The 15,181-nt window shown below is 41.3% G+C and overlaps 1 long non-coding RNA gene across 2 annotated transcripts in view; it reads right to left on the bottom strand.

The window, feature by feature from the left end:
• LOC142603952 (uncharacterized) overlaps nt 1-15,181 on the bottom strand; it is a 271,809-nt gene that overhangs the window by 136,197 nt on the left and 120,431 nt on the right. The window lies entirely within an intron of this gene.

The following is a 15,181-nucleotide window of genomic DNA, read 5'->3' as shown; positions in this document are numbered from 1 at the left end:
TGGCTGCGAGTTGCACTCAGGCAATTCCACACGCTTGATGCAAAAGGGCAACCCTTGGCCTACGGTCTGCTTAAGTAATTGGCAGGGTATAGAGACACAGAGAGCTGGCACTGCTTTTCTGCATGGTAGCTGAATTTCACTTGGGCAGAAGCCATTACCCCCCTTTGCGAAACCCTACTTGAGGGCTTTGAGCAAATATTTCCAGTTTGCACACCCAAAGGTTGCAAGAGCTATGCTTTTCATTATTATGGAAAATTAACTTTCTCTGTTTACTAGGTCAAAACGCACCTAGACAGCAAAACACAAAAAAAAAAAAAAAAAGAAAAAAAAAGGCATAAGCATTCATGAGATAACAGCAATAGCAATGCAGAAGCTGCTCTTCTATTCTAGGTGGTAATGTATTATTTCAGAACATGCTATCACTTGATGATAGTGCTACTTTCATTGTATATAATGATTAATGGTAATTGCTTTTGTACTTCAGTATTTTTCAGAGAACACTCTGGGTTCCAATGAATACATTAGTGCCTCATTGCTGTAAATACCCTCCTTACAACTTGGCCTACAACACAGAGCTAGATACAAAGCAGTCAGGATGAGTATTTTTTACATTGTTTTGATTTTTCTGGCAGATAAGGTTTTTTCTCTGAAGTGGAGGAGGCAATTGTTCAAGAACTTTCACTTTAATCTAGGCATGAGTGGTATTCTAAGTCTTCCTAATGCATCCACAATTCCAATTCCAAGTTAGATTGGTTTAGTGTTAGGCCTGTGATCAAAGAATACAATTTCTTTTGCAATCCCAGGCTTTCCCAATAATACAGAGTGCCAGAGTTTGTGGAATGAAAAAAAAAACAAACCAAACCCATCTTTTCTGTTTTTCACAGAAACCATTTTATCCCTAGATACTACATCATGCCATTATCCTCAGATATCCTTTATGTGATGATCCACATAAAAAGTCTTGGTTTTGCAAACCTCCCTTGGACTGACTCATGACTGTAACCCTTGCTCTCTCTATATTTCTTCAGTTCTCCTGTATTTTTAAATACCCTCCCACCCACGCTGAAGTCTCATTGCAAGGATAGCGAATTACTACAACAGATTGCCTAGGGAGGTGTTGGGGTCTCCATCATCAGAGGTCTTTAAAAACAGATAAGACAGTATCTGTCAGGAATAGTTTATGTATTGCTTATCCTGCCTTAAGGCAGAAGGACAGACTAGATGATTTTCTATGATGCTATGACTGTCAATAGGATTTTTGTACCTACATCACCTAAGGATTTATGAAAAGTATAATCTCATATTTCTTTGGATCAAAGAATTAAGTTTGTGGACTCTAAGATATTGCAGCAGTTCCCATTATCATGCTGCAGATAACACTAACATCTTGGATACATCAGTGAAGCAATTGTTTTGTAAGAATTAACTTTGATAGTAACAACCACATAAGGCTGAAATGCTCCTCTGCTCGAAGGAAGTGTTCAAAGTGAATGAACCATTTTAACCCTATTTAAGGTTCTGCTAAAGGGCTAAAATGGGGTTATAAGGGTCCCAAGGCCAGATGATGTGATTTCCTTCCGTTGTGGCAGTCCATCAACCCATATGCCTCTTCCAAAAGACTTCCAGGGAACTAATAATAAATAACCTATTTGGTGATCATCTGCAACGTAAGAATTTCATATGAAGCATGCTGGAGAATAATTACTATTTTATAATAGTATCCTGATGTTATATGATACCACACCATTCATGTAAATTAATACAAAATTAAATAATTGTCTTTCAATAGCAACTATATTATCATAAGCAGTTATTGCTATTACAAAATATTGACCACATGGTCATCGAGAAACAAAACCAGGCTTAAATTCAGCAGTGAAAAGCTGAGATTCCATCTTCAAATTCCCTACTTGCTTCAATCAAAATGCCAACAGAGGGATGTGATTCAGTGAAGCTGTCGGCTCATTGCACATGAAATTATGAATCCAACCATGTATTTGTATGACAAAGAAACTAAGGAAACATATGTTATTTATGTCATACACACATACTATGTGTGTATAAAAACATACATATATGTTTTTGGTGCTGCTTTACCAAGAAAAAGTTGATGCAAGGCAAGTAAATAGACCTTGTTGTAGACAGCAAAATTCCTTACCTGAAATTTCTACTGCAGGCAGCAATAGGCTCAGACATTTGTGCCACACACACACTCTCTTTTACAGAAGAGATATCCAGTTTCTTTTTTGACCTCTAACAACTATGTAAAAGGTTAGAGTTTTCCACAGCCTTGTAGAAAGATGCTGTGTAAGTCTCTCTGCAGACGGAAACATATCCCCTATACACCAGAGAAACAGGACTCCAACAACAATATTTTCAGTCATGGTGTCTAAAGTTATTCAGAGACTGAGATCTTGAAATGCTCAAAGTTATGTGGGTCTGGTAGTAATGATTTATGCATTTACTTATTATGGGTCAGAAAATATTCATTTGCTGAAACAGAGGCTCTCTCAGAACTAGGCGCAAGTGGTTCTCAACAAGGATGTCTGCAAAACTTGTGTCTGGGCCTTCAGGGGAAGAGTTCGTTCAGGTGCCTCACCCGCTCCTTGCAGACTGGATCTCTCTGGCTCTCCTTGGGGTCCTGGCTAACCTTGCATGAGATAGGGTTTCTCAAATCGATAAAGGAAAAAAATGAGAGCGCACCACATCAGGGTAGTCAATAGAGAAAATGAGGGATCACTTTTTCTCTGGCCCGGTTACATTTAAGCTCAAGTGGACTGCAAAGGTTGAATCTATGGTGTGATGGTTAGGGCATTTAGGAGACTGTAATTCAAGAGAATATTGAAATCAGTTAGAGAGATCTGTGCCTCTTTCTACAACACGCACCTAACTGCTAGCCAATTTGTTATTCTGTACTAATCCACATTCCCTAATCCTCAGATTTCACATATCTCTTCTCCCTTGTCACTACTCTTCATGTGAATAACTTCAGAGGGTGTCCCTTTGGTTCTGCCTCAGGAGACAAAGAACGACACACTGACATTTGTTTTCACAATCTCAAGGCAATTTCAGAGTTAAATTTAGGACCATATCATGAATATTCATCAATACTTCCAGGCATCTCTTTAGTTATAGGAATACCTTTTAAATACCTGTTTTCATTTTACTTTTTCAGATCCAAAGCTAGATAGGGTGTACAGAATCCAATGTATCATATTTGAAGGGTTGAAGGGCAGCTGGGATTTATTCCACAACAGCTAATTGGGATCTCTGCTTTTGGACTTCACCTGCATCCTTCTGCCAATATAATTCTTTATGTCATCCCGGTAAAGCCATCAGAATGTCAGGAGAGATTAATTTGCTTCCCCAAGATTAAAGCAGTGAACACATCAATTTAATCCAGAGTTTTGTGAGATAGTCTCTTAATCATCAACAAGGAAGAAGGGTTATGCACTAATAAGAATTTTATAATCGCTAAGCAAAAGATGGAAAAAAAATAAATGACTGTTTTCCAGTTTGGCAGGTTTGCAAATAGCTTTTGATAAGAACAAACAAAGTGTTTTTACTGCTTTTATCAGTGCTTCACTTCAACACATCAGCCTTGCTTTGTCAACAGGAATAATTCAGCTGAGCCTTAGAAATGTGACTCTAAACGCATACAACTCTGCCAGGAAACCCTCTCCCAGTGCTTTATGACAGTAACCACATTGCTCTGGTGCTCTGTCAGGTAAATATATATGGTATGAGAGCCTTGAACTTTGAATCAAACAGGTATCTACTGCTGTCTACCCTGGAGCTGATGACATCTTGCATTAGCGTGTCAGGATGGGAAACACAGGCTGCCAGGCCCGGCAGTTTACAGGAATCCCCCTGACCCTGTTCCTCGCCACTGTTTTGCAGGAAGGACAGACGTCCTATGATACACAGAATACTCGGTATCCTAATGTTAATTCATGGTAGTAAGGGAATGGCTCTTAAAATTTTTAAAGTTTCAATAAGCCTCTTTTTTCCATGGTATACTGCTAAGAATACTCTTCCTTTCCCTATTCATATTGTTCACAGAAGTCCTTCACTCCTCTCTTTCACCCCACTGCCATATCTACACCAGCAGAGAAAAAAAAACACCCTCTGTGCACAACAGCATGCTAATCCCTGACAGCTCCTCTTCCTCCTCTCCCTCACAGCATAGTCTTCACAACAGCGTGAGTGGCCTTTGAAGAGAAAAAAATGCAAACAGACTGTCCTTCATCTGTTCTCTGAACCGTTTGTATATACCAAATTAATATTGACAAATGTTTTTGTACCTGGGGATCTGGTATTGCTTGGCCTATTCAGTCATAAACTTCCGTGATTTTTCCCCCCTTTGAGGACTTCCTTGAAGTAACAGAAGATGGGGCTTTCAAAATTAGGAGCCGGTCTAGAGCTCATGAAAGTTACAGATCAATAGAGGTGGCGTGAAGCAGCCTGGCACTGTGCAAAAGCACCAGTCTGCTCTGCTGCTGCATCTCAATTACGCTGTGTGACACACCTGCTGTCCTAGTCCTGCTTTTCCCTCGAGGCAAGCCTGCTAATGTGCTAATTTATATGGTGCATAACAGGGGAATTGGAATAGAGGCCTTGGAGACTCATTTTCACCTGGTGCCTTATTAGGGATTTGAGCCCACTTCACTGGAGATGAAAAGCCGATGAGTATAACTCATTTGCGTCATTTAGTTCTCAATAGGTAGCCAGTTAGTGAATAATGGACTTGCAATGACTTTGTGCAGGTCATTTCCTTTAACAGATGTTCCTTTGTGAAGCTGCTATCCCATAACAGTTTTGTGGGTTTTCTTTGTGCATTAACTATACATTCAGGAGCTATTTATTCCTTTGTCGTTAAACAAAATCAAATTAATTACATGTTAACAGTAAAAAGGCAACAATTACATATTTTACATTTCTACAATATTTCTGTGGATTTCACATTCTACTACTTTCAAAGACAGACTGGCTGCAGAGGAGACAGCTCTTACTGTTTTGTTAACGATAAGAGAGACAAAGAAAGGTTTGGCTGCAGTTCTGGAAACTCCTAAGCCTCTCCGTGATCACAAATGCACGGAACAGCTGAAACTGGCAGGGACCTCAGGAGATTTTCTAGTCTAACTCTCCTGCTCAAAGAAGGGTCAGCCAGAGCAGGTTGCTCAGGACCACATCCAGTTGAGTTTGAGTATCTCCAAGAATGGAGACTCCACAAACTCTCTGGAGAATCTGTTTCAGTGTACAACACCAGTGAAAAAGCTTTTTTCTTACATTTAAATGGAATTTCTTGTATTTCAGATTGTGACCACTGGTTTTTGTCCTTTCACTGAGCACCTCCGAGAACAGTCTGGCTCCATCTTCTTTACTTAGAGGCATTTATACACATTGATGAGATAAACACAGGGTTAAATAATCTCAACTTTTGCAGCTTCTCCTCACACAACAGATATTGCAGTTCCTTAATCATCTCAGTAGACCTTTAATGGACTCACTCCAGTATGTCCATATCTTCCTTGTACTGGGGAACCCAGAAATGGACACAGCACTCCCAATGTGGTCTCCCCAAGGCTGGGTAGAGGGAAGGGATCACCTCCTTCAACCTGCTGGTGACACTCTTCCTAACGCAGGCCACAACGCTGTTGGCCGCCTTTGCCACCAGGGCACATTGCTGGTTCACATTCACCTTGGTGTCCATCAGGACCCCCAGGTCTTTTTCTGCAAAACTCCTTGGATATGTCGCCAGCACATGGGGTTGTTTCTCCCCAGGTACAGGACTTTGCACATCCCTTGGTTGATATTCATGAGGTTCTTCTCTGCCCACTTGTCCAGCCTGTTGAGGTCCCTTTGAATGGGACACAACTATCTCATTTATCAACCACTCCTCCCAGTTTTGTATCATTAACAAACTTGCCAAGCTCACACTCAGCCCCATCATCCAGGTGGTTAATGAAGATATTAAAAAGTATTGGGCCCAGTACAGCACTAGTGACTGGTCTCCAGCTGTACTTCATGCCACTGACCACAACCCTTCGAGCCCCACAACTCAACTGGTTTTAATCTACCTCACTATGCATGTATCTAGTCCGTACTTTAGTATTTTGTCTGTGAGGATGTTACGAGACACAGCATTGAAAGCCTTACTGAAGTCAAGATAAACAACATCCACTGCTCTCCCCTCACTCACCAAGAGAGCTGTCACATCATAGAAGGCTATCATGTTGGTCAGGCATCACTTGCCCTTCATATATCTGACTACTCCAATCACCTTCTTGTTCTTTATATGTTTGGAAATGGTTTCCAGAATTATTTGCTCTATGACCTTTCAGTGATAGAGGTGAGGCTGGCTGTTCTGTAGATCCTTGGATCCTCCTTGTCATTCATAAAGAAACACGTGACATCTACATTCTTCAGTCCTCAGGAATCTCACCCAACTGCCATGACTTTTCAAAGACTGAGAGTAGCCTCACAATGACCTTGGACCGCTCCCTCAGCACTTATGGGTGCACTTGTCAGGTCCCTTGGACTTGTGTATGTAATTTATTTAAATGTTCCCTAACCTGATCCTCCTTCACCAAGAGTTCTGCATTGGTTTCAACAACCTGGGATTCCTGAAGACAAATCTTACCAATAAAGTCCAAGGCAAAGAAAACATTGAGTACCTCAGCCTTTTCACATTCTTTGTCACAAGTCCCCAGTCCCATTCAGCACTGGGCCCATGTTTTCTCTAGTTTTCCTCTTGCTGCTGATCTACTGGTAGAAGCCTTTCTTGTTGCCCTTCCTGTCCATCACCAGATTCAACGACTTTGACATTCCTTACCCAATCCCTTCATATTTGGACAGTGTCTCTGTATCATTCTCAAAGTCACCTGTCCTTGCTTCTAATTCTGGTACACTTCCTTTTTATACTTTACCTACTCTGAAAAGCTGCATATTGTCATATCTTAAGGAACGGTAATAAGAATTAAAGGTATTTAGACAACTTCACAGGGTAGTTGCCTTAGTCACTTGGGATGGGATTTACTCCATCCAGTTTTAATGACCAGAAACACACATATCCAGTCTAAGCTAATCAATCCTTGAAATTAATCCTAAAGTGATGAACAATCTCCTGAAGGTGACCGTCTCTCCTGAGTGAGTACAGAAGCCCTGAATATATATATATATGTACAGTTGAGACTACGTGCCTAGTTTTCAGATGACTAAAATTCCATACCTCAAATCACACTGTCCCATTTTGAGCAGCCAGTAAATAAGTATGCGCATGTTTGTGTTAACGTGTGTGTCCACCAACATGCACACATGTACAGGTGCTGGAGAACTACAATCCAGAGGTGGAAGGTCCTTATTTCTGTGAACTTTGAAAAAGTAAGCCCCAAACCACAGTGTATTGCTGTACCACAGACGGAGCCATATAGAGAGTTCTTTTGTTTCTTCTTAAACAGAAGAAATTACGACATCTCATAAAGCTACAACCATATACTGCACAGAAAAGAAGTGTTTTCTGCTTAGTAGTGGTGAAAAATAGAAAATATTGAAGCCAGTGAAAACAATGACAGACAGGCTGGCTGTCAATACATTACATGCACTTAGATGCGTCTAATTTCTTGGCAATTAGGTTGGAATATCTGCAGCCTTCAGCTGGCTCAACATTTAAGATTCTTGGAGAATAAGATGTTAAGGGTTGTGCCTTTCTTACTGGTTGCCCTTCATTTGCAGCCCACATTCCTAGGTGAAGAAAAGCATTGATAGAAATACAGCTACACAGGTACACAAGGATTTTGCAGGTAAGGCTGGTTTTACTCAGGGAACAGGTGTAACAGTCTTCAGCAAATGCATTACTGGAACAGGCAGAACTTGCTGACACTTTGAGAAGCTGGCTCAAAGTGACTTCAGAAGGTCACGTGCTGAGTCAGATGCAGAGCTCATACTATACTACTGGGGGGTCAGTGTCAACCCCTCTGGTTCACCTCTTGTACAGATAAATACATTGGTTGCTTGTTTCAGAAGGCCAGGGAACCATTCCTCACAACACTTCAGAAGAAGCATTTAAATCTTTCAGGATTTAAATCTCTCAGGATTTAGCTACCCAACAGACAGTGGGAGGCTTGGTGAAAAGCCCCATCACTAACAGCACACGGGACAGAAAGAGCTCAGCATTTTGAGTCCTTCAAGTGGTGAAAGTTCAGTTAACTGTTGTCTGAGGGATAAGACATTTTTTATTGTTAAAAGACATGGTCACATTTCTTTCTTTGATACAACATTTGAATAACAAGGAGTTGAAAAAAAAAAATCTATCAGTAGTGACTAAGTTTAATGAAACTACAGTGATTAAAATATTTAAGTTATTCAGAATTCGCATGTGTGTCTGTCTGGATGTGAGGAGTCAGATGCTTTGAAAATCCCAGACCTTAGCATGAGTACAAGAGATCTGCATAGAAAATAAAATATTTTCATTCCTTTTGATTTTTGTTCTCTAAGGACCAGTAATGCTGTGTATTTGGACAGTACAGGCCAGTGCCCACAATTTAAACAACTCAGGAGCTTTCTTGAATAATCTCAATTTATCCAATCTGTTCCCACTTGGTTTGAACCCCAGGGGTAACAACAACCTTGAGGGCCCACTGTTATGTGCTGACACAAAACGCTGAAGCTTGAGATATTGTCTCTTTCAGATCTTTCAGATGTGTGAGCCTGACAAAGATCTTAATGGAGCAGCGATTTTGCATTTGCCGCGTTCTCCTGTTTGGAGAGGCAGATAATGCAGAAGTATAGCTTGAGCACGAGGCAGGGGCATAGATGATTTCAGGGAAATTGTAATAAATGAGGGCTTTAGCTTATTGTTTCCCACAGGCTGTTGTGCTTAGCTGCTGCTATTCAGGTCTCAAGGTCTGTGAAAGCATGACACTGCCATGATGACAGCCCGTCATCGTGATACTTGTGTTTGGCAGCTTAACATCACATCTACTGCAATGATATATCTCTCCTGAACTAAACGCAGGAGCCCAGATCTTCAGCTGCAGTCAAGTGCTGCTTTCAGGCACCCAGTCGCCCAGGACTGGGCTGAACACAGTCTGGCAGCTGCCCCAAAGCAGACCTCAGAGGTCGGTTCGGTGGACCTAGCGTTGCCAGGAAGCCTTGCAAGAGTCATTTCAGGCAGTGGGAAATAGTGGTTAGTAACGAATGCTGGGACCCAGCTTAGGCACTTAAGCGAGGTGGGCAGCCTCCCTAGCCTTCTCTGCAGTGAGAGGAGAGAGGCAGGCTCCTGAGGGTGATTTGGAGCAGGAGCCTAACTAAATGCCGGAGGAGAAGCCTTTCTCTCCTTGCTGAGATCGGACAGTGCTAACACAGACTGGACTGCTGACCTTGGCTTAGTGAGCAAAGTTAAGCTAAGACCCCTTTCAAGACCTTAAGCAGGTCTGAGGAGCAACCCACTCAAGTTTCAGAAATGCATTTGGAAACCTGTTTTCCTATACTCAAGACAACAAATCAGGGTTGAATTTTCAGGGATTATGTGCAAAAAGGCATAAGACTGAGGCACTGAAAGTGAGATTCAGATAAAATGCCAAGTACGTATGCAATCCTGAGAGCTGCTTTTCCCCGTCTCACTGTATTAATGCCCAAACTCCACACCTGTGTTTTATAGTCACTGTTTAATGCAATTACTCTTTCACATAGGAGTGCAGAGCAGAAAGCGATACCTTACTGCGGAGCACTTCAATACCCCCTGCATTTCTGTATGCTATGTATCTCTGCTGGCTTTCCAACTAGTGGTAGATTTGGAGCCAGGCTGGTGGTAGTTTTGAGTCTGACCTGGGGATTTTCTGCTCCCAGGGGATGTTTTGGGAGGCAGTAGGGCTTGACCTACAGTTCGGCATTCCATGCCCATAGCTTGGCCTCTGAAAATTAAAGACTGCAAAGCTGAGCTCCTCCCGTCTCCTTTTTTAAGCTCTCTCTTTCTGAATCCCACCCAGTAAGCTCAGCATTTCATGAAAACTAAGATGTGTTAAATATACTGTAGCACACAAAGATTGCTTCAGTGATGATTGTTTTTGAAATATCAGGCTGTCTAGACACTTGGAAGTAAATCCAATATATACTATTGATTAGAACACATTAGTCCTAATATTAGGCAACATCTTTTAGTGATCCCAGGGCATCTGCCCATCACTATGCCTATGCTTATGCATATATATGCATATGTGGTTCAGGGAGGCAGCTTGATAGGTCAGGCAGATCACGCGTACTGACATATGGTCCATGGAATAAAACAGGCAGAAAACAGGTAGGCGCAAGTTTACATGCAAAAAAGGAGGGACATCAGAGAAGGCAGCTAAAAGAAGTAAGATAAAGCTGTCATTTGTGTGCATGCTGTTTTACACTGTCCACCTCACTGCTTTTCACTTCTCCCTGCTTTTCCTTTTCACACTGTGCAAATTAATGGCTCCTTACACCAGATTTCTAATGAATTACTGCTGTGATCCAAGTTCTCAGCAGTACCCAATACACAGTGCTGCTGAAGTTCACCTCCACCGTCCTGGCACTCATTTAATACCAACATTACCCCTAGTGTAACTTAAATATGCTCTAAATTAAGCTGGCTGGGTGAGTTTGGGAAAAAAATAATTCCCTACAGTAGACAAAACCAAAATATTGCTGCTGGCCAAGCCACCCACATACCTCTTTTTCAAAGAAAATGTTTTCACTGATGTCTTCTCTGAAGTGACCAAGCAACTGTTTATTTAAATTTCCTAACTGTGTTTCCTTCGGAGCACCATGGCATTCTCTGTTGTACCCAGCCACCTTCTGCACTAGGACACAATTCACCCCATGCATTCTCCCCATTCTCTCCAGAGCACACTGCGGGCCAGCCGTCACGCTGGGACACAGCTTTGGCAGGCGGCATTGCACCTCTGAGCACTACAAGCTGGGGACGCTTCCTCACACATGGCCACAGCTACATTTCCTGCTGTCCTTACATGTACGTCTGCAAATGAAGAAAAGGAAAGTTTTCCATTCTTGAGTTTTTTGATTCAACATATCTGCCTTAAAGTGGTCTAAAAGAGTGGAGGTCATATCCTTTATAAGAATTAAAACAAAGCAAAGTTACAATCTTCTGCCTGATTTTCTTTTTTCTTTTTGAAAACGCAGGGATACCAATATTCATCTTTCTTATGCTTCTGCAGTTCCCCTTAGATTGGCAGCTCTTCTATCCTTGCATTAAAGGTCAGTGTTGAAATCATTCTATCTTCAGTATTTCTTCCAATAGAGGTTAATTAAAAAGAACAAAGGGCCAGATACTCTACTGCTTTCTGTTTTGCATAGTCATTTGCAGACCTGGATCCATTCATAACCCACACAGGGATTCACAGCTCTTCAGCCACCCTCCAGCATGGACTACCAGGCTGTATTAATATGGAACAGGACAGGGAAGACAACTACTGAAGCAGTGCTTAAATATTTCAAGATCACCGTAGCTTGCCTGATTGACGCAAAGGTGTTGGCAGGCAGCCTGGTCACTGAAACAGCTCAGAGGAAGAGGGCATATGAGCTCAGCAGTGGATTTCAACTTTTGGGATTCTTAGCTGCTGTAAATCCATTTCCCTGAGAAAAAGGGCCGTGGCTTTAATCTGTTCCTCCACAACACCACAATCTACCTCTTATAAATCTGCCACTAAATTTACTGGGCAGAGCAAGAAAACACTACCCATTCGGAACCCCTCTCTCATTTTATATCAGTACTAGCATAACATGCAAATGTAAATGGCCATACAGTTGAGCGGCAATGGAGAATCAAAATACAACCCATTTCACCTCCCAAATTAATTTGGTTTTGCTTGTGTGATTTCTCTGTCATTCTTCCAGTTCTCCAGTCATCCATAGACTTTCAGGTTAAACAAGACATGAATTTTAAATGCAAGATTAAATGCACATAGGAAAAAGACTACTAGAAATTCTTTAGACATACTTTAATGAAGAAAAATAAAGAGGGTACAGGCCTGGGTTGGGCAAAATTTTTCTACAAACTGCCTTTGCTGGAAAACTGGATTTTCAACTGAATTAAATATTTCCACAGTCAAAAGACTGAAAATCAAAATATTTTGCTTTGAAAATGCTTCCTGATATCTCAAGCATATTATAGTTCAATTAGTTCATATCCTCATTTTTCCGAGTCAAGTGTGATGCACCGTAGTTCTCAGATTCAGTGATATGAAAGTCACCCTGGAAGCTCTAGACTGGCCAGGGAATCTGGTTTAGAGAAGGCATAGGAAGAGGAGGTATCCCAGGAGTACAACCCCCAAGGCATTCTGACGCTGTTTTCAAATAGAGATTAAAAAATACATTAAAACCACAAAGGTTAGGACATGTGCATTCCCTTTCTCCTGTGGGTTACTGTTTTCCCCACTGCCTCGGAAGCACTATGTTTTCCTCAGTAGTGCTCTTTAGAAATCATGGAAGGAGAAGCTGTAATCAGTAATGGCACATTTTTCCATCTTCGTGAGTGAGAGATAGACAGCAGTTGAAGTGGGGAGATGGTTCTGTTCTCAAAGTTGTTCTCACTTACTCATCACTTTACATCCTCTATAAGGCTCAGGGAGTTTCTCAAAGGGGTAATGTGAGGCTTGGTGAATTTCATAAACTGCTTTGTGGCCACCGGTTCCTAGATGTTTTAGAAATTGAATGTAAAAGAGCTCAATCTTGCATGAAAAGTGAGGTAGAAGCTTAAAATATGAGTGCTACAAGAAGAAAAGACATTAATAAAAGGAATCTTATAATCACACCTCTGCCACCACACACTTATTCTTCATTTCTCTGGGTCAGATCATGTATCTCTTACTTCTGCTGGATAGTAAATACAGCTACGCTGGGAGGAACAACTTCCTGAGAAAGCTGAAGCCCACTGTGAGGGTAGCAAGAGTGAGTCCTCTGAGAATAAACGATTATGGACAGACTTCTTTGTCATGATGAAAGAGTACCTTATTTTCTCTGAGAGCAAAGAGGCCTTCTAGGGTGGAGTAGAGGCCTAATCCCAAGTGAATATAACCAGAGTTCAGCAGAATATGGCACCAAGAGCACTCTCAAAAACAGGATCAAAGAGCAAATGAAAAATAAAATGGAATCACTAATGTCACCTCATTCTTTATTATTTAAAAACTTTTGGCACCTGCAAGAAAAGAGACAAAACTGGCAATGTTGCCACACTTACTGTTTCCAGGGAAATACAGACCCATGGTTTCCAGATAAAATTACTGTTTATGAAGTTTGATATATTTTAAAGCTCTTTTTAACAATTCATTGCATAATTCAAATGGCCTCTACACTACAAACATCTAACATATTTATGCTGGCAGGACTGTCAGTGCATTTTTGTTATAAGAAGCTTGGAGGTCTGCTACAAATAATCTCCAAAGAGTAACTCTAATTAGTGGCTAAAGTTGGCATATTTCCTGCTATCTGAAATTAGATCAGAGAGTTAGGCTGAGATGAAAAAGCCCTATTAACTCCCTGGGCTTCCAGTTCCTGGTTTTTGGTGGAAATTAATGTCTTGAACTTTATCAGCTACTATCTAAAGAAGACTGGAGTCAGTGGTAACAGAGCAATTTGAGAGAGACTTTACCGCCAGTTGCTTCTGTTGAAGTACCATAGGCACTCTACATAAATATCCACAGGAAAACTTTATTTAATGGTTACACGCAGCTGAACAATAGTCAGGAAAGATGGCCAAGTGGCCAGCACGCGAGCCTGGCAATTATAAGAAGTGGGAGACATTCCTTGCTCCAAGGTACTATTTAATCATTTCTGCATGACCTAGAAAAAGCCACTATTTGGGGGAGGGTGAAAGTGAGGAAGATTCACAAAAGGCTGGCTATAGTTAAGCAAATCTTTGTTTTTCCTATGGCTTGTGGAAACAGAGAGGCTCCTCCGGACAAAGGAGCCCAGTTTGTTGGTCTTCCGTGACTACTAGCCTTCATGTAGACCTCCATTTGTCTTCAAGTTTGTCATCAGTAAAACAGAAATAGCACTGCTCCACCTCATGGGAACATTAGAAAGATGAATACTTTCCTCTGCTTCTTAGAGACCTTGATCCGCCCTGGACAGGCACATCACAAAATTCCATCAGAAACAAATACTGTACCCTCTCTTCACATGGCTCCCCAGCTTCCCTAGGGCCTTTGGTGGTGAGACTGGGCTTTACATCTCAGTTTGCCTTCCACACACTTCAGCAGCTCTGAGGTTTGTCATGGCTGCATGTTCCTCCCCCTTTTTCAACTCTGCACAACTTGGAAAATATTAAAATGCATAAGCTCCTTTTAAACATCAGGACAGGGAAGGGACAGGTAGAAAGACAGTAGAAAGGAAAGCACAAGAAATCCCCCTCTTGGGAAATATATTTAAACTTCAGTTATAAGAATTTCTAAACAAGGGAGAGATTTGTCAAGTTGTATTTTGCTCAAGTAAACACATGGGAAGGGAGGGAATTTTTACATCCTGGGGCTAAGCACAGAAAAACAGTGTAATTCTAGAGTTAGCATGTAGACAAAGGAGGAAACATGTTATTAGGTCAGGCTACTCTTGTTTAGACAGAGCCATAGAGAATTTAGGCTATCTTTTAGTCTGGTAATCAGCTTGAGCAGACAAATCAATGTTTTAAGCTCTTGATAGCTATAGAAAAAATAGTAAAGCCAGGCTTGCGTCTCCAAAGAAAGTTGTGGTTTTAAAGCAATCCATTATCTCATCAGGCAATGTTTCTACCACAACAGAAGGATTTACAATTTAATGAAATCTGCACTGGAAACTGAACCTTCACAGAGAGAATGCCAGTGTATCTTCACCATCTCCTCCACACCACAAAGTCTACCACACAGACCCTTGCACTGATGATTTGAGACCACTCTTCTCCACCTTTCATTTCTAGCACGAGTGCTTGTTAACACGATCTCTGGTTTTCCTCCTTGAGAGGACAGACAGTATCTGCATAAAAAGGCTTTAAGGGAAGCAAGAAGAATCTACCTCCTTAGGCCTGTCTTCACAGCAAAGTCAACATAACTGAACTTTTTTCTCAAAAATTGATCCTATCCAAACAAACAGCCATTTTCTTAAAGCCTGGCAATGTTTTAAAGCCAAGTTGGTAGGAGCAAAGAAGCCAATGGTCAAAATTCAAGGG

This window comes from Balearica regulorum, chromosome 1 (assembly GCF_011004875.1).
Source record: "Balearica regulorum gibbericeps isolate bBalReg1 chromosome 1, bBalReg1.pri, whole genome shotgun sequence".
Lineage (NCBI taxonomy): Eukaryota > Metazoa > Chordata > Aves > Gruiformes > Gruidae > Balearica > Balearica regulorum.
This window is presented reverse-complemented; position numbering and strand designations above follow the sequence as displayed.